At 38.8% G+C, this 23,566-nt stretch overlaps 1 protein-coding gene across 3 annotated transcripts in view; it reads right to left on the bottom strand.

Moving 5' to 3' along the window:
• Positions 1–23,566, bottom strand: part of PLGRKT (plasminogen receptor with a C-terminal lysine) — a 56,761-nt gene that overhangs the window by 30,076 nt on the left and 3,119 nt on the right. The window lies entirely within an intron of this gene.

Raw genomic sequence — 23,566 nt, forward strand, 5'->3', positions numbered from 1 at the left:
CTCCGGGTCACACGCTCAACCCCTTCAGAACAGTGTGGTGGCAGCCAGGCTCTCCCCAATTCCCTGGAAATGTGCTCCACCCTCTTTGGGACCTGAGGTGGCAAAACTCTTCCAGAGCATCGAGGCGGAAAGCCCGCCCTCGACCTCCAGGGCAAACTCACCCTTTCCATGCATGTGGGCTGCTCCGCTCTCCCAGCCCTAAACCTCTTGACTCCCGACCTCAACCTCCATGGCTCTGTCTTTGAAGAGATTTTTCCTTTAATTTTTTCCTTGTCTGTCTCCTCCAGTCCAGACCGGCAATGGCTCCGTCTATAAAGATCTCGCAAAAATTCTGTTGGCTTTGCATGAAGCATGCAGGGGTCAAAGCCATCAGACAATAGGAGTTTCCACAAATCCTTTCTGCTTAACTCCTTATCCAATCTTGGCTTGTCCTCAGGTTGGGCTGCAGCTTCTGGGATTCCACCCCCTGGAAGCCTGTAATTTTCCAAGCCATCAACTTCTGGTTTCTTTGAACCCAAGAGTTCAGTTCTAAGTTTATCTCTCTCTGCTCGCATTTTACTATAAGCTGCAAGGAGAAGCCAGGATATGTCCTCCACACGTAGTCTGGAAATCTCCTCAGCTAAGTATTCCAAGTTGTTGCTTCCAGATTCTTCCTTCCATCTGACACCAGGACTCAATTTTGCCAAATTCTCTGCCACTTTAAAACAAGGATCACCTTTCTTCCAGTTTACAACACATTCATCATTTCTGTTCAAGTCCTCATCAGAAGTATCTTTAGAGTCCATATTTCCACAAACAGTCTCTTTAAAGCAGTTTTGGCCTTTTCTATCAAGCTCCTCACAACTCTTCCAGAAATTCCCCCTTATCCATTTAAAAAGCCGTTCCAACATGTTTGGTATCTGCAAACTCAGCAGCAAAAGCACCCCACTTCTCTGGTACCAAAATCTGTCTTAGTTTGCTAATGCTGCAGAATGCAAAACACCAGAGATGGATTGGCTTTTATAAAACGGGGATTTATTTCGCTACACAGTTACAGTCTTAAGGCCACAAAGCGTCCAAGGCAACACATCAGCAATCGGGTACCCTTACCGGAGGATGGCCAATGGCCTCCGGAAAACCTCTGTTAGCTAGGAAGGCAGCTGGCATCTGCTCCAAAGCTCCGGCCTCAAAACGGCTTTCTCCCAGGACGTTCCTCTCCAGCAAGCTTGCTTCTCTTCAAAACATCACTCCCAGCTGCACTCTCTTTTCTCTCTTTGAGTCAGCTCATTTATATAGCTCCACCGATCAAGGCCCACCCCGAATGGGTGGGGCCAAGCCTCCATGAGAACATCTCATCAAAATTATCACCGACAGCTGGGTGGGGCACACTCCAAGCAAATCCAACCAGCACCAAAACGCCTGCCCCACACAAAACCACAAAGATAATGGCATTTGGGGGACACAATACACTCAAACCGGCACAGGACCACACTCCACTTTGTCTAGTTTATGGATGGATGAGTAGAAAAATAGGGGAAGGAAACAAACAGACAAAGGTACCCAGTGTTCTTTTTTACTTCAATTGTTCTTTTTCAGTCTAATTATTATTCTTGTTATTTTTGTGTGTGTGCTAATGAAGGTGTCAGGGATTGATTTAGGTGATGAATGTACAACTATGTAATGGTACTGTGAACAATCGAAAGTACGATTTGTTTTGTATGACTGCTTGGTATGTGAATATATCTCAATAAAATGAAGATAAAAAAAAAAAAAAAAAAAAAAGAAGCAGGAGACAGTCCAACGAAGTGAAGTTGGAATGTGTGCACAGCTGAACGGTAAAGCGATCTGCAAACAATGCTGAGGATGTTGGACTTCATACAAAGCTTTGGCGAGCCACTGAAGGGTTTTAAACAGAGCATGATCAGAACATGATCAGAACATGATCAGATTTGCATTTACAAAGGTCTCTGGCTGCACTGTGTGGAATGGAGTAGAGGGGAAAAGGACTGAATGCAGAGAGATAGGCTGGTACTGTTTCCACATTAGGTAGGCAAATACCACACAAAATATAACCACCATTACCCACACAAATAACCACATTAAAAACCAATAGAGGAGATGTGCACAGGAACCCAGCATAGCCCCTAGCACACAAAAGGTGCCTAATCAATGTGAATTCTCCCATCCTCTAGGATCTAGTACTAAAATTCATAAATGAAAAAATATAATTTTGATAAATGAGTTACTTTCCCTCTGATATTTGGCATTGCTCACACCTTTACTTAACAACAGCAATAACAATAGCCAAACTGAGGGAAAATGAAGTCAGAAATGAGGGCATGGAGTTGAGATGAGATCAGATGAGCCAGGGGGTGACAGAGTGAAGATGATGTGATGGGGCCTTACAAGCCATGGTAAGAGTTTTTCATTTTATTCCCAGTTATCCTGAAAAATTTGCAGAAGGTTTTGAGAAGAAAAATGACAGTGTGATTGATGATTATTTCTACAACACAGTACACAGTTATGTCTCAATAAATGCTTTTTAAATACATAAAAATTAAACCAGCAAATAACTATTATGAGAAATTTTTTAATTGCTTAAACCTTTATAATAGTTTTTATTCTTGTGACCTCTCATCTGCTTATTTGAGATAAAAAGAACACCTCAGTATATGAAGTACTTGTGTGTTTATTTTAGAGAAACCAAGGAAGAACAGGGTCTGCTCTGTTAAGTCTTATGGGGAGGAGGAACCCCAAAGACAAAGAAGGTGTTGGCGAGGAAAAGAAGGCAGCTTTGACTTTAGTTGTAGGTAGAAAAAAATACAAATTGATGAGAGGGAATTTTCGTTGGTCTCTCACATTTCTGTATGCCTTGCAAGCAAAGACACTGACTACCTTTGTTCCAGAATATATTTTCAAAAATACTTCTTTAGCAAAAGTCTAAGAAGATAGAGATAGTGTTTCCCTCCAGAGAAAAGGGAAGGCATGCTTACTTGCCATTATAAAAAGATTTGGATTCCCTAGGCTCAGACTTCCTCTCCATAATACAACCCGCTACATGTTCAGGGTCACCTGGTTCTCTTCACATAGGGACTTGAGGACAAGGGGAACTAATACAAGAAAAATGCTGATACAATGGATACTACTACTGATGTGAGTAATAGACCTGGGAGTCTTATGTCTTCTGCCAGTATCCACGCAACTGTAGCAAGCTAATTTTTTAGCCTAAAAGTAGAGTGAAATCTCAGACCCTTCACAGTTCTTGGCACCAATGGGAGTGGTACTAGAGCCCAGTAGTGGTCAGAGACTTAAGTTCCCTTACACCTTTAGAATATTTTAGCCTAAAGCAGTGGTTCTCAATCGGATGATTTTGCCTCCCAGTGGACATTTAGCAAAGTCTGGAAACATTTTTGGTTGTCACAGCTGAGGGGTGCTACTGGCATCTAGTGGGTAGAGGTGAAGGATGCTGGTAAATATCCTACAATGCACAAAACAGCCTCACAACAAAGAATCATCCAGTTCTAAATGTCAATAGTGCCAAGGTTGAGAAACCCTGGCCTAAAGCAAAGAGGCTATATGATCAACACAAGCACTGTGCAGCTCAGAGAAAAATGTCACTCTATTCCTGTTCCTTGGGAGCTCCCAAATTCACCCCACCCTTTACCTTTTCCTTCTTAAATCTGTTTCTGCCAATCTCCCCAAACACCACTATCTACTCTTGGTCTTCCCACGTTTTACACTCATAATCACTCTCTGGGTTCATTCTTTATGATCATAAAGAAGCTAGGTGCCATACTGTGAGAGAGTAAAGTCACGTAGTAAGTATACGAATGTGTCAGAAGAAACTGCTCACCTTCCCACACAGCCCCTCAATTATAAGTGTATGAACGTGCCCAGATTGTTAAGGAATGGCAAAGTGACCAGTGGGGCTAGAGTGGAATGAACACTGGGGAGAGGAGAGGAATAGAAGATGAGGTCAGAGGGGTGATGGTGAAGGGACAGACATGAAGGGCAGTGTTTCTCAAACCTTAACATGCATGTGAATCACATGGGGAATTTGTTAAAAGCAGGTTCTGATTCAGTAGGACTGGGAAGGGACACACAGTTCTGTATTTCTAACAAGTTCCAATGCCAGTGCTTTCAGAGAATGGATCATATTTGAGTACGAGAATATAGGGTCTTCTAGGCCTTCATAGGAACTTTGGCTTTTAGTGTGAGGGAGATGGGAAACTACTGGAGTGTTCTGAACAAGAAATTATATATTACATTCTAACAGAATCAGCATAACTTTTTTTTTAAGAATATCACACCCAAGAGAAATGAGTATATATGTTTACCACTTACACAGCAATATTCATAAATGACCCAAACTGAAATCAATCCAAATGTTTATCAATAGAAGGGATAATAAATTATGATATATTTATGTAATAGAATACTACAGAGCATAAAAAATGAATTATTGCTACAAGCAAGAATGTGGATGAATTGCACAGACATAATGTTGCATTTTTTAAAAAAGACACAAAAGAGTACATACTATATGATTCATATATATGAAGCATTAAAATAGGCAAAACTAATTTTAGGGGCTAGAGATCTGAATCATGGTTGCCTTTAGCAGTGGGGGTGGGGAGCAGGAGAAAGCCTTGTGGGAGGCTGGAAATGTTTGGTATGTTTATCTGGGTGGTAACTATACACCCAGGTATATACATCTGTAGAAATTCATTGAGCTGTACCCTTAAGATTTGGGTACTTCATTATTTGTATAAAATATAAAAAGGGGAAAAAAGAGATTGTAGGGAAACTAGAAACAGAGAAAGTAGTTAGGAGGTTATAGCAATACTCTAGGCAAGAGATGGGGGTGATACAGGATGGTAGCAATGGAGGTGGTGAGAAGTGGTTGGATTCTGAATATATCTGAAATTTAGAGCTGAAAGTGATTTGCTGATGGATAAACTGATGTAAGAGAAAGGAAAGAGTAAACAATAACTACCAGATTTATGGTCTGAGCCTAGCATGGTGGTTGGTACTATTTAGGGAGATGGAGAAGACTGCAGGATAAGTAGATTTGATGGAATGAGAAAGAGGAATTGTGTTTTGGACATGTTAGCTTGAGATGTTTATGGACATCCAAGTGCATATGTGAAGTAGGGAGTTTGGTATATCAGTCTGGAGTTATGACCAAAGTCTGAGCTGGAGATATAAATTTGAAGGCATTAGTTATATAGGTGGTATTTGAAATTGAGAGTGGATGAGATTTCCCAGAAAGAAGAGTTAGGATGGAGAAGAGAAGATGGCATTCTGAGCCAGGGCCACTCCAGGAATGTGCAGCAGTCAGGGAGAAGAGGAGGCAAAGGAGACTGAGAAGGCATGGTCAGGCAGGTAGGAGGAGAACCAAGAGGCTTGGCTTCCCAGAAAGCAACTGAGGAATGTATTACAAAGAGAGTGATCAGTGATCAGCTCTCTCAAAAATTGCTGATAGGTAATGGATGGTGGTGATGGTAGCACAACTTTGTAAATATAATTAATACCACTGAATTATATGTTTGATGGTGGTTAAAATGGAAAAGGCTATGTGATATATTTTACCACAAAAACAAAAACAAACACAAACATAATAACAGGGTTGCTAAAAGGAGGAGTGAAGTTGAGGACTGAAAATGGAGATTTCAGTCTCAGAATATTACAAGCTCGTTGTTGATTTTAATAAGCATTTAAAACTGTGCCTGTCACGTAGTAAGCACTCAAATTATCACAGGATATGTGGAGAATATCACAAAGAATATACATTAAAACCTATAGATACTCATTGTTCCTGGCAAGAGATATTTCACAGTGAAGAAAATGAAAGTTGTTCATAAACCGACTCTTTGTACTCTTCCCCAGTCTTTGAGGCTTTGACTTCAAATGAACAAGTAGAGAGGATCTTCTCCCCATTTGAAATAGCCCTGGGGAACTAGCCTAGTCCTTGGTCATCCCTGGTCCTAAAGATTATAGAGAAATGAAATGTTTTCTTGGCTTTGTTTCATAGTTTAAAGACTTCTCAAATTTATGATGGAATGTTCTTCGAGAAACAGGATTGTCATTTACTTAACCTCTCAGTGCTTCAGTTTCCTCACCTACAAAATGGGGATAATAGGAGCACCTATCTCATAGTTTGTAACAAGGATTAATATGTGCAAAGAGCTAAACACAGTTCTTGAAGTGCAGTAAATGCTAAATAAGTATTAGATGTTTGTTATATGATTACGGTATTGTCAGGGCCCTCCAGCTAAAGACCACCAGCAACACACTTGTCCAAAAAAGCTGGGTTTATGGGCTTGTTGCAATGGAGACACACACTATGGGGAACTTTAGGATATCTTAGTAAGAGGATACATGAAGGACTTAATTTAGGATATGGGTGATTTGGAGGAGGGTTCAAAGATATTCTGAATTGGATGCTATCAGGAAGTGGAAATTCTTCTATGATTGGAAATCTTAAGGCTTATCTAGAAGGCCAGAGGACCAAAGTAGGCCAGAGTTGTAATTGTTAAAGATGCACCAGCCCTTGTATTAGCCAGGATGGGGGATGCTTGGTAATTTCTGTGGTTTGGACAATTTTCATGTTTTTGTCTGTGCTCTGACATGATTACAGAATGATCTTGATTTTGTCTTGATTCCAACAGGATCACAGCATGGCCTTGTCTGAAAGTGATGGTATGAAATTGCTTATGTTCAATAGGAGAACACCATGGTCTAGCCAACAGTGCCAGGCCAGCTCCTAGCTGTCAGGGATCCATGTCTCTTTCACCGTATGTATAAAATCATGTGTGCTTTAGGTGGTTAGATTAATAGAGTTTGCAAAGACTTTTAGTTTCCTCTGGCAACATCTGAGTAATGAGCCATCAAATAGAACCTGGGGAGGTAGGCAGAGAGAATGAACTGATCTGAAAAAGCCTTGATCCTTTAGCCCTAGACATGCCCACCTGCTCTGCTTTGCTGATGCTCTGTTCTCTGGATGCTCTCAGAAGGGAATGAGAATTTAGTGGATGATCCAAACCAAGTTCAGGGAGGAAAACAGGAAGAGAGGGGAGTTTGCATCTAGCTCCTAGAAGGAAGTAATCCTGGCACATGTTCAGGTTAAGATGGCATTAGTGACCTAAGGCCATTAGAAAGACTAAGTGGAGAAACAAGAGTAGGTACAACTGACCTTCACTGAAGAACAGAGCCCAGGGAACTCCCAGCTGGAATGTACAATTCAGGATAACTGAATTGCCAAGGAGAAATATCAAGGAGGAGTTAGGAAAAGGTTGAGGTTTCCAGGGGGCCTGAAATGTAAAATCCATAGAAAGGTGGGTATAGTGTGGCCAGAAGCACTAGGAAGGTACATTTTTGGGTCATATATTCATTGAGGAAGCCAATGTAGAGCCCACAGAGTCAGAAAAAGCAATGCGGGTCAATGGAGAGAAGGTTCTGAAACCCAGGTGCCAGCCCTCAGCAGCATCAGACAAAGAGGGTAAGTGTTTTCATTTAAAATCTGACTCCACTGATTAAATGTTTGTGTGTGCTTAAAGCATCATTAGCGCTATCTAAAATCATTGATTTGAGGCACCTTTAGTGATACAATATGGTTTTGATTTAAGGGCTAATCAAAATAAGGTTACTTATATTTGAAGCAATAGCAATTTATGGCATTTGGTTACTCAGGGTGGAAGGAAAAATAAACAAGATGTGAAAAACTGCCTGGGGGATAAAAGCTAAGATAACAGAAGGAAGTCATAAACTACTGCAATACTAATTTCATCTGGATTATCACAGTATTTCTCATGAGGATCACACACTTTGGTTCATGTCAGAAAATTCCATAAAACTAGTTTGTCATTTGCAATGAACTGTGATACTGGGTACAAAGATGATGTCACACTGGGCATTTCTTTGTGTGTTTGGTCAGAAGCAGTGATAAATTGGTGTTGATCCAGCTCTGCTTTCTCCACTTCATCCTGGGGTCTGTGGGATACGTTTTAGAGATTGTCCTCCCGAGTAAAAGGCAGAGTCTGTGGCCTTGAAATAAGACTAAGGCTGGCCCTTAACCCATAGTAGAAACAAGAAACAATGCAAGCAGCCCCACAGGTGTCCTGATATGTTCAATTGTCCAGCACAGTGGTCCAAGCCTAGACATCCTGATGCTAATGATTTATTGGTTCACTATAGAATTTGGGGGAGGGAGTGTCGGTTGAAAAATTCCCACAGGTAATTTGGATGCTCCTCCCCCTCCCCAGTGCTACCATAGAGAGACATGTTCTGCTGAGTTGCCCATCTCCATAGCTGCAAAGACGCACAAGGTGAGATCTGACATTTGTGCTGTGAGATCTAGAGGGGGAAAGTATGTGAGGCAGCAAATTTCTTGGAGCTACAGTGCTGGGGAAATAGTACTTAATCAAAACGACTTAAGTAGGCTGAACGCTTTGTGGCAAATCTCTTGATTTTTTTATGCCTTTGCTTTTTTTTTTTTTTTCCTTCTATTTACATTTTAGACATCATAACTTCATAATAGCCCTGCTTTCCTCAGGGTTACTCCAAGGAGGTGCTCTTTGTCAAACTGTTATAGATACTCTCAATAAAGATGCTATCATAATTCTGATTAATTACTTAGGATTGGTATACCCATATCAATTAACTGTCATTGACAACCAGTCCCAGAAGGGTGTACACTTATTTCCAAAGTTCATCCTAAATTTTATCTTAAAACTCCTACTCACATTTCCTATTTACTGTGCTATCATTTCTGTGCAATTATAACCTAGACATTTCATAAGCCAAAATTGTTTAAGATTAACTCATATTAGTTAATGCCTCAGCTTTTGTGTATGCTTTATGAAAAAAAATATTTGAAGCAGAAAGAAACAAGAATTGTCATATAAAATTGCAAATCCTGCAATCAGACTCCCTGGTTTGAAGCTTGGCCCCACCACATACTAGCTGTGTGACTTCAGGCAAGTTACCTGACCTCTCCAGTCTTCAATTTCTTCATCTATAAAATGGGAATAATAATAGAATCTCCTTACTCAGTTATCATGGAATGAAATCAGAGAATACACAAAGTGCTCAGAATAGTGACTGGTATTTAATAAGCACTCAATAAAAATTGGCTAGTTTATTAATATTTTTGATATGTCCCTTTACTAAAACAATTTCTGGATTTTAAAAACTATTTGCAACATTATAATAAAAAAGAAGTAGAAAGACTTCACTCTGCCATTTTCATTTTCCCAACTGATGGGAGGTGGAGTAGGGATGGAACATCCTTTTTCACCTACCATCTACCCAATAAGAAATAGCTGGCTTGAAAATAGACATCTCATAATAATATGAAATAAATTTAAAAAGCTTCTATGTTTTTATTATACCTCCTATTGATTTTGAATATAGTTAGTATCAGTGGTGTGGGTTTAAAAAATACAATCCTAGCAGTTGAATAGTGTTGCTGTAAAATCTCAATAAGGCAAGTGTAAATAATTCTAACACTACTTTCTCATAACCATACTTCTCAAAACAGCTTCTTCTATTATTTAATAAGGGTCTCAACATTAATCTTTTTACTTAGCAACAGATGATATGTACTTTCTTAGAGGGAATGGTACATCAATGGAATTAACAATCTTGATTTTTTTTCTTATCTATTATTTCTTTTGGTTCCAGAGATTCTGTGACTACTTTGTAGTGTATGCTCGGGATTCTGTTTCTTTGACAAGGACCTGCAAATTCAAGGAATCAACTGATTTCCTTCAACAAATATTTAACCATTTGCTGATTTAAAGTTAAACTAGTTCTTTCTCAGTAGGGTCCAAAGACCATAGACTTCTATTTTAAAGATTTCTAAGAATGGCAATAACAAAAAGGCTAATCAAATACAAGCCTGTGCCTTCATGGAAATGAACATTTAAAAAACTGAATTGTCATAACTGTATCCAGAAATTTGGTGACTTGGGAGGGAAAGCTTCTTATATTTTTTTTACTGAGCTCCATACTCCTTTGATTAGCGAGTCTGTAGTAAACCACTGACTCTCTAGCCTTACATTCTATCTAGTTCGCTATTTTTTATTATTAACACCCGGTCTCATATACATTCTGTTCCTAAGGAACTATTAAAGAAACACATTAATTATGTTACTTTATTAAGTGAATTTTTCAAAGACCTAGTTATCTAGGCTTTTTGATCTAGTGACTGATAATACATTTTTAATTCCTGGCAAGTAAGGACAAGCAGCCTGCAATTACATTGCTAATCAATTGTGTCTGGAGGGGTGGGGTGGAGAGTGGGGGGCAAGATGTAGGAGGCAGGATTTAGTCACCAGTTTTTCAATAAAGCCACTGAGAAAAGAACATGAAGATGAACAGCCCAAATGTGGGGAAATAAAGAATGAGGGGGAAATATTTGATAGTAATATAACTGAATAAAACTTCCCAATGGCCTAGTGATGAGAAGTGTTGTGTTTTGTTTTGTTTTGAAGTAACATTTTATCTAGGAGAAAAAATCCAAATATTAGATTCTTTTAAAAAAAACTTCAAAATTAGTTCTCTTTAGCACTGATTTAAAAATGTATGTTTTTCATTGACTCTCTTTTGTCTGAGATAGAACCTAGAGTTGAACTATTTCCAGTTTTCTGAGGTGTAGCTGGCTGCAGCAGATACCACTGTGAAGGTGGAGGGCAAAAAGCAAAGCACCTCCAATCTGCAAGATTTTGCAGCTTGTCTAGCCAAGCTCTCTCAAAAGTTTCAGGCTTTTTTTTTTTTAATTAAATAAATAAATAAATAAATAAATAAATAAATAAATAATTACCTATAAGCCATTATTACAATGGAATATTATACTCAAAATATCACACTTAAATATTCTTAGTCGAGAAAATACTTTGCTAAAAGAAAACTTAATGAAAGATTATCTTCAAATAGGTGATGTATACGAAAGCTAGGTTTTTTGTTTTACTTTTTGGTTTTCATGAGAAGGATCTGAGAACTAATAGTAGTTTGCATGCATGCACACACACACATTAAGCTACCAGATTTTTATTAAAGGTTGGTTATATAAGCTATAGAAACATGTAAATGAAAAATAAATCTTCCCTGATGATGCAATCATTACTGAGCCATGATAATAGTTTATATATATTTAGCAAGACAGTGACTCAGCCAACTCCTTGGTCCAGAAGTCATTAACAGCCTGGTCAGTAGTTCTTGACCATCTTTGCATGGAGGACTTCACTGAATCACAGAGAAAAGTTCATCGGGAAGTAAGAAAATATAGCATAATGTAAAAGAAGGCTGGGGTGGAGGTAGGATGGTAAGTGAATGCTTAAATTGTACAGAGTTTCTATTTGGGGTGATGAAAACGTTTTGCTAATGGATGGTAGTGATGGTAACATAACATTGTGCATGTTATTAACAGCACTGAATTATATATTTGAATGTGGTTAGAAGGAGAAAGTTTAGGTTGTATATATATTACTAAAAATAAAAATTTTAAAAAGACAAAACATAGGACTGTACAACACGGAGAACCCTAATGTAAACCATGGACTATAGTAAGCAGTATAATTATAATAATATGCTTTCATCAATTGTAACACACGTCACACTAATGCAAGATGTCAATAAGGGGGGGTGGATGGGAATATAGGAACTCTGTACTTTCTGCATGATTTTTCCGTAAACCTACAACTTCTCTTAAAACACACACATACACACAGATTGTTAGGCCTCACTTGCAGAGTTTTTAACTCAGCAAGTCTGGGGTGTGGCTTGTTAATTTGCACCAAACCAAACCAAACCAAACAAACAAACAGGAAAAAAAAAAAAAAAAAAAAAAAAGGAACTAACCACCTTTGAATAAACTCTCCCCAGTGGTAAACAGATTTGCAAACCTGCTGTTGCTAAATTGAGTTTCAAGACTAAAAAAAGATAGTGGAAAAAAAAGGCACCCCATGTTCTTTTTTACTTTAATTGTTCTTTTTCACTTTAATTTTTATTCTTATTATTTTTGTGTGTGTGGTAATGAGAAATGTCAAAAATTAATTTTGGTGATGAATGCACAACTATATAATGGTACTTCAAACAATTGAATGTATGCTTTGTTTTGTATGACTGCATGGTATGTGAATATATCTCAATAAAAATGAATTTAAAAAAGATAATTGGCTGTATTAAGCATTATTATTTTTTGAAGTCACAGCAATAAAATGATTATTAAAAAAGATAATGGATGGTGATATCTGTACAAGTCGGCGATATACTAAAACAATCAAAATAAAAACTTTAAATGCTGAACTTTATGTTATGTGAATTATATCTCAATAAAAAATGTTTTTAAAAGAGAGGTAAAAAGAAAACATATTTAAAGACTTCTTTACAATTATGCACATTCCTTTGTATAATGATCTCTACTCAGTACTTGACTGCATTTTCTTTTGTCCTCTGATCTGTGTGAATGTATTTTAACTTGAAAGTCTCTTTTCGAATAGGTAACTGGGACCAAATAGAAATGTGCTTTCTTAATCCTGGTTTGCATAGTTTTTTTTTTTGTTTTTTTTTGTTTTTTTGTTTTGTTTTGTTTTGTTTTTGTCAGATAATATTAAGAAATTCATTAGGGATGCATTCCCTAACATAACACTTGTAAGCATACTTTACAATTCTGAAAGAATCTATCTGATGGATTAGGGATATTAACAAGGAAACAAAACTTTTTTTTAATATTTTCACATATGAAAGGCTTAAAAAACAACTACTGTTTAAAAATACTGTGTACATTTAAAGGCATTAAAAATATTAAATAACTTTTTTAGGAAAGACAAAAACTAGCAGAAAAATACTTTTGCCCTCTAGGTTATCTGTGATGAAAGGTTGGATAGAGGAAATAAGTATTATTTTGTTTCATTTATGTCATTATTGGTGTCAGTGTAACAGATGGAACCTAGCTGTGGATAATTCCACAGTCACCTCTAAGATTGAAACAATTTATCTCACCAAAATTAGGTACTTTGTTTTAGAGTGCGCTGAGGAGTCACAAATGATTCTCATTCTTAAAGTTGCAAATTTTGAAGTGATTCATATTTCACAGTAAGAATAAAGGCAAAAATAAGAACATTCTTCTGAAGCAGAATAAAACAAAATTAGTTTTAACCAGAAGTTTAAACTTTAATTCCATTCTTATTTTCTCTTATGAGTAAATGTGTACCCTGGAAGCTACAAAACAAAATTGTGGGCTTCTTTTTAGTGGTGCCAGATGAACCAACCCATCAGAAAATGAACTCATACATTTTCTTTCAAGTAAAATGGAAGAAGCAACTCTGCTGCTATTTCCTCCACCTGGCACAGGGCTTCTCCCTCACTTTGCTCAGGTCTCTGCTCAAATACTTATTCCTCAGAGACAGCTCTTCTTGGACTCCCACATCCAACTTTTTCTTCATAGCACTTATCTTCTCCTAATATTATATATTTCTTTGTGTATTGTCTGTCTTCTGTATTAAAATGTAGGTTCTATGCGGGTAGTGACTTTTTCACTGCTGTATCCCATCACCTTTAATAGGTGTTCAATAAATATTTGTTAAATGATGGAATAAGGGCAGAATAAAGTAACATCCAGGCAGCTAGGAGGCTTGGAGGTATTTCCCCAACAAGTCCCCTGTGGCTAGGGGAGGAAGAGAAAGGAGGAGCGAGGAGGAGCAAGGAGGAGATGAAGGCGTGTAGGGAATTGTCCAAGGTGCTGCCCTGAGATTCACTGAATTAATGGAGTATTTTTTAAAAGACAGGGAGTACTGGCTGGCCCTTGTGTCAGCTGTACTTGGCACAACTGCTGAAGTTGTGAGCCTCTTTCCTGTCTCTATTCCTAGTTCTGAGGCAGCCCTGAGAGCCCTTCTATCTTATGGGTTATTTCCTTCCATCTTATTTCCTTTCATTTAAAGAATAGAACTGAAGGGCAGCATTGTTGAGATTTGTGTTGCACTTTGTAGCAAGGTGTCAAAATTGGGTTGGAGGAGTTAAAGCAGAGCCTGAGCCCCACCTTCGGAGGACATGTAGCAAAGGAAATCAGACCATCCAGGGGATGGGAGCAGACAATGAATAAGTTCCCTTCCAATTGTGAGGTTCTCTGAGTCTGGCTGAGCGGACTGGGCAGCAACTGCATCCTTCCCATTAGCAGGTGCTAATATTAAGATCTGGGTTCTACAGCTGCAGCATCCACTGTGTTGTTTGTTTTTGTTTGTTTGTTTACATTATAAAAATAACATTTAATTGAAAGAGTTTTTAAAAGAAGAAAAATCACCTACAATCCGCCATTCCAAAATAGCTTTTAAATTTTTGAGAGCTTCAAGTTTGAAATTCTCTCAAAACTAATATGGCTTCAAATTAATATTTCTCTTTTTGGGTACAGAACTGAAAATAATTATTTACACTATAACTTGGCATCTAAGCCACGTGTTTTTAGATTTAAAAACCAAATGAATGTGCCCATATAACACGAAAAATCATTCTCTAAATGACATAATTAAACTACCATAATGAAATAAATCCCTAATGTAGTGGCCTGAATATTTCTAGTCTTCAGTCAGTATACCGAACTGAACCTGTGCACCTAAAAACCAGTATCACTAATTTACCAAATGGATTCAAAGAGAACCCAAAGATTTTTCTTTGCTGATCATGAGCCAAACTTTTTTTCTATCAGCACCATATGAAATAATTTGAATATAATCAGAAAAGAATAACTTGAAATAATCAGAACATATAAATATTATTAAACTACTGAACCTTATCTTTTCATCTTTATAGCTTCACTGGCCAGCAGAGGCCTGACATGCCAGCAGAGGCCTGACATACCAGCAGCACTTAATAAGTGTTGAAAAATAAATCACTATTAGAATTTCTCTTTGGGGTTCTATTCTTAACATAAACATCATTATGAAGAAGCAAATGAAAGTGCCAACATGTTCAACTACCCAGCTAGGCAGCAGTAATGTAATTCTAACATATTTTTCCAGAAACATCCTAAGGCATTGCTTTGAAATTCATGCTTTAGTTTAAGAACAAGTATAGAAGTTGGGTATTGAGACCAACTTACCCTTAAAAACCCTAGAAATCACATTAGATAAGAGCATAAAATAATTAGCTTAAAAATAATAAAATACGTTGACTTTAAAACTACTCTTAAAAGAAAATTAAAGTTGCCGTTTGGAATTTTTGTGTGTATGTGAGTGACTGAGATGAGCCTTTAAGGCTTTCATTTTCAAGTATAAAATTTTAGTGTTCCATTATCCAATCTGAAATACATAAAGCTATAAACTCAAGTCCTGGAAATTAACAGAAACCCACCAAACACATAAAGAAATCATAATTTAAGCAATAACAAGTTTAAATATAGGAAGGGCTGGGAAAAATTTATGAATTAGATTATGCTTCTCTATAAAACTGCATTAATTTGTTCACACTGACACCCTGTCTTAACACTATTGTCTGTTGCATGGCATTTGGAATAAGGCAGATCCAATAGTAGACCAAAAAGGAAGTTTAATTGGTAATGGAGAGAATTAGTAATTCAGATGGTTTGTTTCTAGTAGAAAGCTATGGCCTGTACCTCAGAAAAAGATTAGAAATGACTCCAGGATACCAAAGAAGCTTCACAGATGAACATGAAAATTTTGTCTCCAAATTTTTTTAAGCAGAGCTTTTACCTAGGGACCGACATGCACTGCTCATGGATAAAATGACTCAGCACTAGTAATACTTCTGGCTTGATGTAATATTGTTAATTTTTATATGGCTGGAAAAAAAGATATTAGAAAGCTAGTATTTAGGTTAACTAATGCTCTGGGTATGGTCTGTGGGTATGTACATAAATTGTAGTTCTGTAACTTCTATATGGTTCCAATATCTATATCTGAAAGGAGAGATCAATTTTATTATGGAAGCAGCTGCATGTTATAAATTTCCATGTGACATGCTTGATTTCTAGGTCTTTTCTTCTTGGTCAGCATATACACTTCTCATTTCTTTTGATGTACACAGCTAACATGAGAATTTTATTTATATACACAGACATATTTGCAGTTTAATGCATATTAGCTAAAAAGTGTACATTTTTACTGTTCATGATAAATGCAGGTAACTGTTAAATTTTACATAGATGAACATACTCATTATTTTGTTTGAGTGGTTTTAATGGGAAGTAGACAGCACATTCCCTCAAAGAAGTTTAACTGAAAGAATTTAATGAAGAAACTATGCACTGTCAGTAGGCAGGGTTTAAGGTAACCGGCAAGGAATGGGGAGGCACTCAGGGGCTGACAACTAATACTCCCTAGGCTGGGAGGGACAAGTGGAGGAAACGGTGTTAACTGCAGCTGAAGACTTCCTTCTTTCCTCCTTGAAATTCTATGAACAGATGGACTGCCAGTCCCCATGTAACTCAGCTGCAGCTTGTGAAAAGTTTGGATGGAAACTTGTCAGTCATAGATTTATATATACATGTAAATATTATCTCTCATACACATGTACCATATTAGTTTTCTATGCTGCTGTAACAAATTACCACAAACTTGGTGACTTAAAACAACCCAAATTTACAATTTTAGGCAGAAGTCTGACATGGGTCTCACTAGGATAAAATCAAGGTGTTGGCAGGCTGTGTTCCTTTCTGGAGGCTCTAAGGGAAAATATGTTTCCTTGCCTTTTCCAGCTTCTAGGGGCTGCCCGCATTCCTTTGCTCAAGGGCTCCTTCTCCATTTGCAAAGTCAGCAACATCACATTTTTGTGGCCCTTCTTCTGTCTTCACATCTTTACTTTTAAGGATTCATGTGATTAGACTGGTCCCATGTGAATAATCTAGGACAATTTCCCCATCTCAAAGTCTTTTCCCTGAATCACATCTGCAAGGTCCCTTTCACCATGTTAACATATCCACAGGTTCCAGGGCTTAGGCACAGACATACACACAAATATCTGGTTATTTGGAGCATATCCTCACCCTCTCCCCACCAAATTAGATAAGAATGTAGAACCCAGACTTTATCCATTTTGCATCCTACTTGGCCTACATATTAAATGACTAAGTTTTTGGTTGATAAATACACCTCATTTTCTTAACACAAAACTAACAATAGGCAGGTCAAACGTCAGTTCTCATGTTTTTTTTTTTTTTTTTCAATCTTTAATTTGTTGCCTGCACACAGTAAATAATGAATAAAAATTTATTTACTAACCAAGTCACCTTTACATGGACCATAACTGCTTTGCACTGTAGCACAGCAAGAATCTATGGAATCTTCTCCTGTCTCATTCTTTCTGCTTCTGCTTCCAGTTTTGATCCTATTTTATAATAGCAAATGAATTTCAGGCCACTCAGGTGATATAAAATTTATTTAGGTCTGCCATCTAGTGGCATTTTAAGAAAGTATTCTTTTTTACCTGAGTGATGCTCAATTCATCATGTTCAGTATGGGAAGCTGAAGTTTGCTAATGATCTGAAAATCTCATAATCAATAGGGTGAATCTCCTCCATCATAAATTGAACCAAAGTTGTTAATAGAAAGAAAATTTTTTGATTGGAAGCTTTGTATAAACTTTTATTAACCAGACTCAAGAGATTAATTTAATTGCCTGGTTAACTTACTATTAATTGAAACCATATGTGGTTCCAGCTCCAACATAGGTTATATTAAATTGCTGCCAGTATCAAGTATGATAATGTGGCATTATAGATAAAGAAGGAAAGGGCAAAGGTTTTCAACCCTGGCTGTGCATTATAATCCCCTGGAGAGATTAAAACAGCAACAGCTCCCAGGCCCACACATGAAGGGACCCAACTGGTCTGGGAACGGGGCCTAAGCATCTAAAACCCCCTGGGCAAATCGAATGTACAGCCAGGGTTGAGTGTTACTGGTATAAGATGTAGTTGAATTTCTAATTCTGGTCCATTTGCATAAAAGGAAAAATAATAATGTGGAATTACAGAGTTAATAATTTATCTTTTTGGTCAAAAAAAAGTAGTCCTACAGAAAAATAATTGGGAAAGAATCCCAGTTTTTAGGCTTTTCTTTAATAAATGTTTTGCTTTTTCTTCTGTTTGCCATTTTCACTGAGGTGCTACTAAATAGGAAAATAGCCAAAAGACATGGACAAAGATATTGTTTACATATGGTGTTTCAATCCGGAGTTTTTAAAACTTCACTTGTGAAAAAGTGAGTAAGGCAAAGGCAAGTCATCTTACACCCTAGTGGCCCATTCCATTCTAATTGCAGGGTACTTCTCTGGGACATGAAGTCAATTCCAGCCCAGCCTTAGCTGTTTGGGTTCACTCAAGAACAGATAGGAGGGAAACAACATGTGGCTTCAGGGGTACTGTGATATCATTCTTAAGTTGAGTGGTGGGTTCATTTAATATGAATATATTCTGTTATACATGTCAAATATTTCATGATAGACTTAAAAAAAAAAAAAAAAAAAAAAGAATAGCTCTAAACCCTAAAATGGATGCTGGAAGTTTAATTCCTTTAATAGGAAACATTCTGAAACTACTCCAGATGAGAACATTTCTCTCTAGGCTGCCCAAGTTAGGATTAGAACTCAAGTAGCTTTGGGGTTGGAAGCTAGATCAATTGTGTTGATCTATATTCTTTTCCTTATATTTCTTCCTTCAAACCAAAATTTAAATAATAAAGTATATCCTGAGTTAACAAGGAGGAACTAGTCCTCTTAACCAACACACATTGATTGGGAGGAGCAATCCACCAGGGGTCCTGAGTGTCCCTACACATTCTTGCTGGATAGGCCAAGGATGCAGGCCCTGAGTGCCCTTTACCCAGGCCATTTCTTAGGGTTGTGTTTAGAGCTCACAACTTTGAAGGATGAAGTAACATCTCCCTCCAGTTAAAGAGAAGGCTTTCTCACCACTCATTATGAATGTGGTAAATTCTCCAAGGTCAGGGTTCCTCAGCTATGTCGCAAACTCACTGCATACTCAGCATCCATCTAGGCCCACCTACATCACCTCCTAGGGACTTGGGTGCATAGAGAACTGGCACAAAATCATGCTCATATTGCTTTGCCATGAGTAATGAAGTCCCCTGTGTCTGACCCCAGAGTTTCCTGTTTTCTGCCAGCGTCCATCAAACAGTAAAAGGGTAACTTGTTAGCCTGCAACTTGGATAAAATCCCAGACCCTTGGTTTTGGTGACAAAGGATGGGATGCTGACAGAGACATGGCTTTCTAGAAGAGAAAAGACAAGGACCCTGGTGGACTGAGTTGGAGAATATAAGATGGCTCCCTAAGATCTGGTAGAAAATGCTCTCATTCAAGTGGTGGTGGTGGTGGGGAGGGTAAAGGTCCCTCACTGTCCTACCTGCTAAATAAGGTTGACAGAGGGTAGGATTTAAACAAGCCATCCAAATAGTGTTTGGTTGTGATACTCTCCTCTGGGGTGGGAGGAGGAAAGGATATTATCATGACAATGAAGCAGCACGTCCCAAGGCATAGTAGGCCAAAAGACAAGATGGCTGTGACTCCTGAGTCCCCAAAGCTGTGTAGCAATGAGGCTACAGAACTCTGAATAGACTAAAATCATTAGAAATTTCTTTGTTAAGCCCAATTTGTTAAGAAGTCACTTAAAATTGAAAGTAAATACAAAGCCTTGCATACTAGCAGCAAGCTGTTCTCTCCCTCCCTCACCCTGTTCTTTCCCTTCCCCTCTCCCCAACTTCACCTGCTTTAGGGAAGAAAGCTGGCCATGCTGGGGAGCTTCAGGGAGGGGGAAGACTCAAACTCTTAAGGCTCTGTTGGATGCATGTTCTCAAGTCTACTTGGTCCCATAGAAAGTGTCTCATGATAAGTTCTGGGTTGCCCAAAGTGCTGAGGACTGCAGAGCAGGGCAGTGGCATGTGTGGGGGCTAAAAGAATGAAGCCCCTAAGCCCAGGTGCTCTCTAGAAGCAGAGGAGAAGTAGCATCAATTCTAAGAAAGGAGCCAAAGGGGGAAAGAACCTTCCTCACCCCCTTGCACTTCCCGAGCTCCCCCCACCCCCCCCACCCCTCACTCCGATGGGGGATAGCATAATCTTCTGACAACTATTGTGAGACTCTCTGAAGGGTGTCTGTTAACCAACTTGGCCTTTGTTCCCACAGGGGAGAAGAAAAGAACAGACAAATTCAATTGATAGTATATGAGCAAAATTTGTGTGGGGAAGGTAAATTAAAATGGACTTGCTTGTGGAAACTTTGGGCTAATTCAAGATACGGCTGTGTATCTCCCATATATAAATGAATAGTTACATTATAGTATTACAATAGAATACTTTTATTATAAATACTCATAGTGTTGAGAAGAGACTCTCCCATTCAGAGACTGTCTCATGTAGTGAGAGCATGTAGAGATATCTGTCACTTCCCAGGTCGTCTAGTAGAAACAATATAGAATCCTACCAAGAAAAAGAAAATCATAGCCTGTTGCCAGAGTACCCAGAGGCCATTGCCCAGTATAGCAGCGCCACCTGCTGGACACAGCTATCAAACACACCCCTTTCAAACGGGGTGCCCACTGGCCTGCAGCTGAGCGCCTGTTAAAAATGAACACCTAACTCATGGAGTTATTGTGACATTCTGGCCTGATGTCCATATTTTGGGACAGGTCAACTTGGATGTGATAAGTACAAGGAAAGGGCCCACTGGCTGGTGAAATGAGACTAATGAGTTTGAGGGTACAGCTGGCCTGACCTGTGTCATCTCAGTTTTGCATAAAGGAGAAGCAACTACCCCTTTGGAGAAAACTTTATCTCCCACTCTGCTATCTGAGACAAAGCTCCTGGTTCAGTTGGGCCCTATGTTTACAGAAATTCCCCTAAATATCTGAGCCTGGTTCACTTTTGGTTCAGCCAAACACACACAAGCTCTGCAAAATGTGGTCACTGAGATCAGTGAGCAGACCTCAAGGCTGTTCTGAAAGCTCTGGTCAATAGAGCTAAGGGGTAGATTGTTGGGAGAGGCACTCCACCATGGGCTCTGAATGCCCCTGCACACTCTTGCTGGGTAGGCCAAGAATACAAAGCCCTGACCACTCTTTACTCTGGTTAGGGGTTGTGTTTACAAGAAACAACACTGAGTAATGTCTTCCCCAACAAAGATCAGTCTTGCTAACCACTAACTATACAAGCAGTAGATCCTTAAAACCCAGTGTTCCTTTACTATGATACACACCTGCTACATGCACAGCACCCATCTAGGCCCACCTGTGTTGCCCCCACGGTACTTGGGATGCGTGGGAAACAGACACCAACATCATGCTCATGCTGCTTGTGGTGCAGTGAGTAATAAAGTCCTCAGTCTCTGACCCTGGAGACTCCTGCCTTCTCCTAGCATCCACGAAACAGTAACAGGCTAACTTGTTAGCTTACAAGTAGAGTAAAATCCCAGGCCCTTGACAGGCCCTGACTACATGGAGAATAATTTAAGAGTAAAAGTTCTGCTGTTTCCAAAGGTCTTTGACAAGGATGCTCTAGGTGTCTGACATTTAGCTAGTTCATATGCCTAATATTTGTGCTCCACTAGGTCACTCTGCTCTGTTACAATAATTCAGTTGCCCATTCTTTGACCATTCCATTCCCCTCAAAAAATCTTTATCCTGCACAAGACACCCTTACCAGTCTTTAATACCAAAAATAACAATGAGAGCAGCAGCTAATATTTGTATAGTGTGAGATTCCGTTCTAGACTTGAGGCATGGTTCTGTACACTAGATATCATCTTTAATCCTCAGAACAACCCTCTGAAAGAGATACTATTACCTCCAATTTACAGATTAGGAGATTGAGGTATGAGTCCTACAGCTTAGTCAGGAGTGAAACCAGGATTCACACCAAGGCAGCCTTGCTTTAATCCTCATTTTTAACCACTGCATTATGTTCCCTTACAGTAGGGCCTTGTACTCCCAGGGTCATAATGAACCACAAAGGCCTAGAAATCTTTGTCTAAAATCTTAGGAAAATAACTCAGGTCAAACTTTTAACACTGGATTTTGACTTTAAACATTTTTAAATACATTCTGACAACCTGCATTTATTGGGCAATTAAACAATCTTCTACTTTGCTTTGATGTTTTCTATCTGGCTGTGGTATAAATCCAATGTTAAGTTTTCATACTCTGAGCCTGGTTTACTTTTTTTTTTTTTTTTTTTTTTTAAATCTTCATTTTATTGAGATGTATTCACATACCACGCAGTCATACAAAACAAATCGTACATTCGATTGTTCACAGTACCATTACATAGTTGTACATTCATCACCTAAATCAATCCCTGACACCTTCATTAGCACACACACAAAAATAATAAGAATAATAATTAAAGTGAAAAAGAGCAATTGAAGTAAAAAAGAACACTGGGTACCTTTGTCTGTTTGTTTGTTTGTTTCCTTCCCCTATTTTTCTACTCATCCATCCATAAACTAGACAAAGTGGAGTGTGGTCCTTATGGCTTTCCCAATCCCATTGTCACCCCTCATAAGCTACATTTTTATACAACTGTCTTCGAGACTCATGGGTTCTGGGTTGTAGTTTGATAGTTTCAGGTATCCACCGCCAGCTACCCCCATTCTTTAGAACCTAAAAAGGGTTGTCTAAAGTGTGCGTAAGAGTGCCCACCAGAGTGACCTCTCGGCTCCTTTTGGAATCTCTCTGCTACTGAAGCTTATTTCATTTCCTTTCACATCCCCCTTTTGGTCAAGAAGATGTTCTCCGTCCCACGATGCCAGGTCTACATTCCTCCCCGGGAGTCATATTCCACGTTGCCAGGGAGATTCACTCCCCTGGGTGTCTGATCCCACGTAGGGGGGAGGGCAGTGTGTTCACCTGCCGAGTTGGCTTAGCTAGAGAGAGAGGGCCACATCTGAGCAACAAAGAGGCATACGGGAGGAGGCTCTTATGAGCCTGGTTTACTTTTGGTTCAGCCATGCTGAAAACTGATGGTGTCCACTGTGCTAACTGCTGCTGTTGAGCCCCAACACAAGCTCTGCAAAATGTGGTCACTGAGATCAGTGAGCAGACCTCAAGGCTGTTCTGAAAGCTCTGATCAATAGAGACAAGGGGTAGATTGTTGGAAGGGGCATTCCCCATGGGTTCTGAATGTCCCTGCACACTCTTGACAAGAATACCAAGCCCTGACCACTCTTAACTCTGGTCAGGGGTTGTGTTTACAAGAAACAACACTGAGTAATATCTTCCCCAACAAAGATCAGCCTTGCTAACCAGTAACTATACAAGCAGTAGATCCTTAAAACCCAGTGTTCCTTTACTATGATACAAACCTGTTACTGCTATAACAAATTATACTCAAATTTAGTCGCTTGAAACAACAAAGATTTACTGTCTTACAGTTGTAAGGGTCATAAGTCCAAACTGGGCTGACAGAGCTGCGTTCCATCTGGAGACTCTAAGGAAGAATCTGTTTCCTTGCCTTTTCCAGCTTCTAGAGACTGCCTGCATACCTTGGCTCAGGGCCCCTTCCTCTAGCTTCAAAGCCAGCAGTTTAGCATCTCTCCCTCTCTCTCCCTCACATTAGTGCCTCACTCTG

The sequence above is a fragment of the Choloepus didactylus genome, chromosome 10, assembly GCF_015220235.1.
Source record: "Choloepus didactylus isolate mChoDid1 chromosome 10, mChoDid1.pri, whole genome shotgun sequence".
NCBI classification, from domain to species: domain Eukaryota; kingdom Metazoa; phylum Chordata; class Mammalia; order Pilosa; family Megalonychidae; genus Choloepus; species Choloepus didactylus.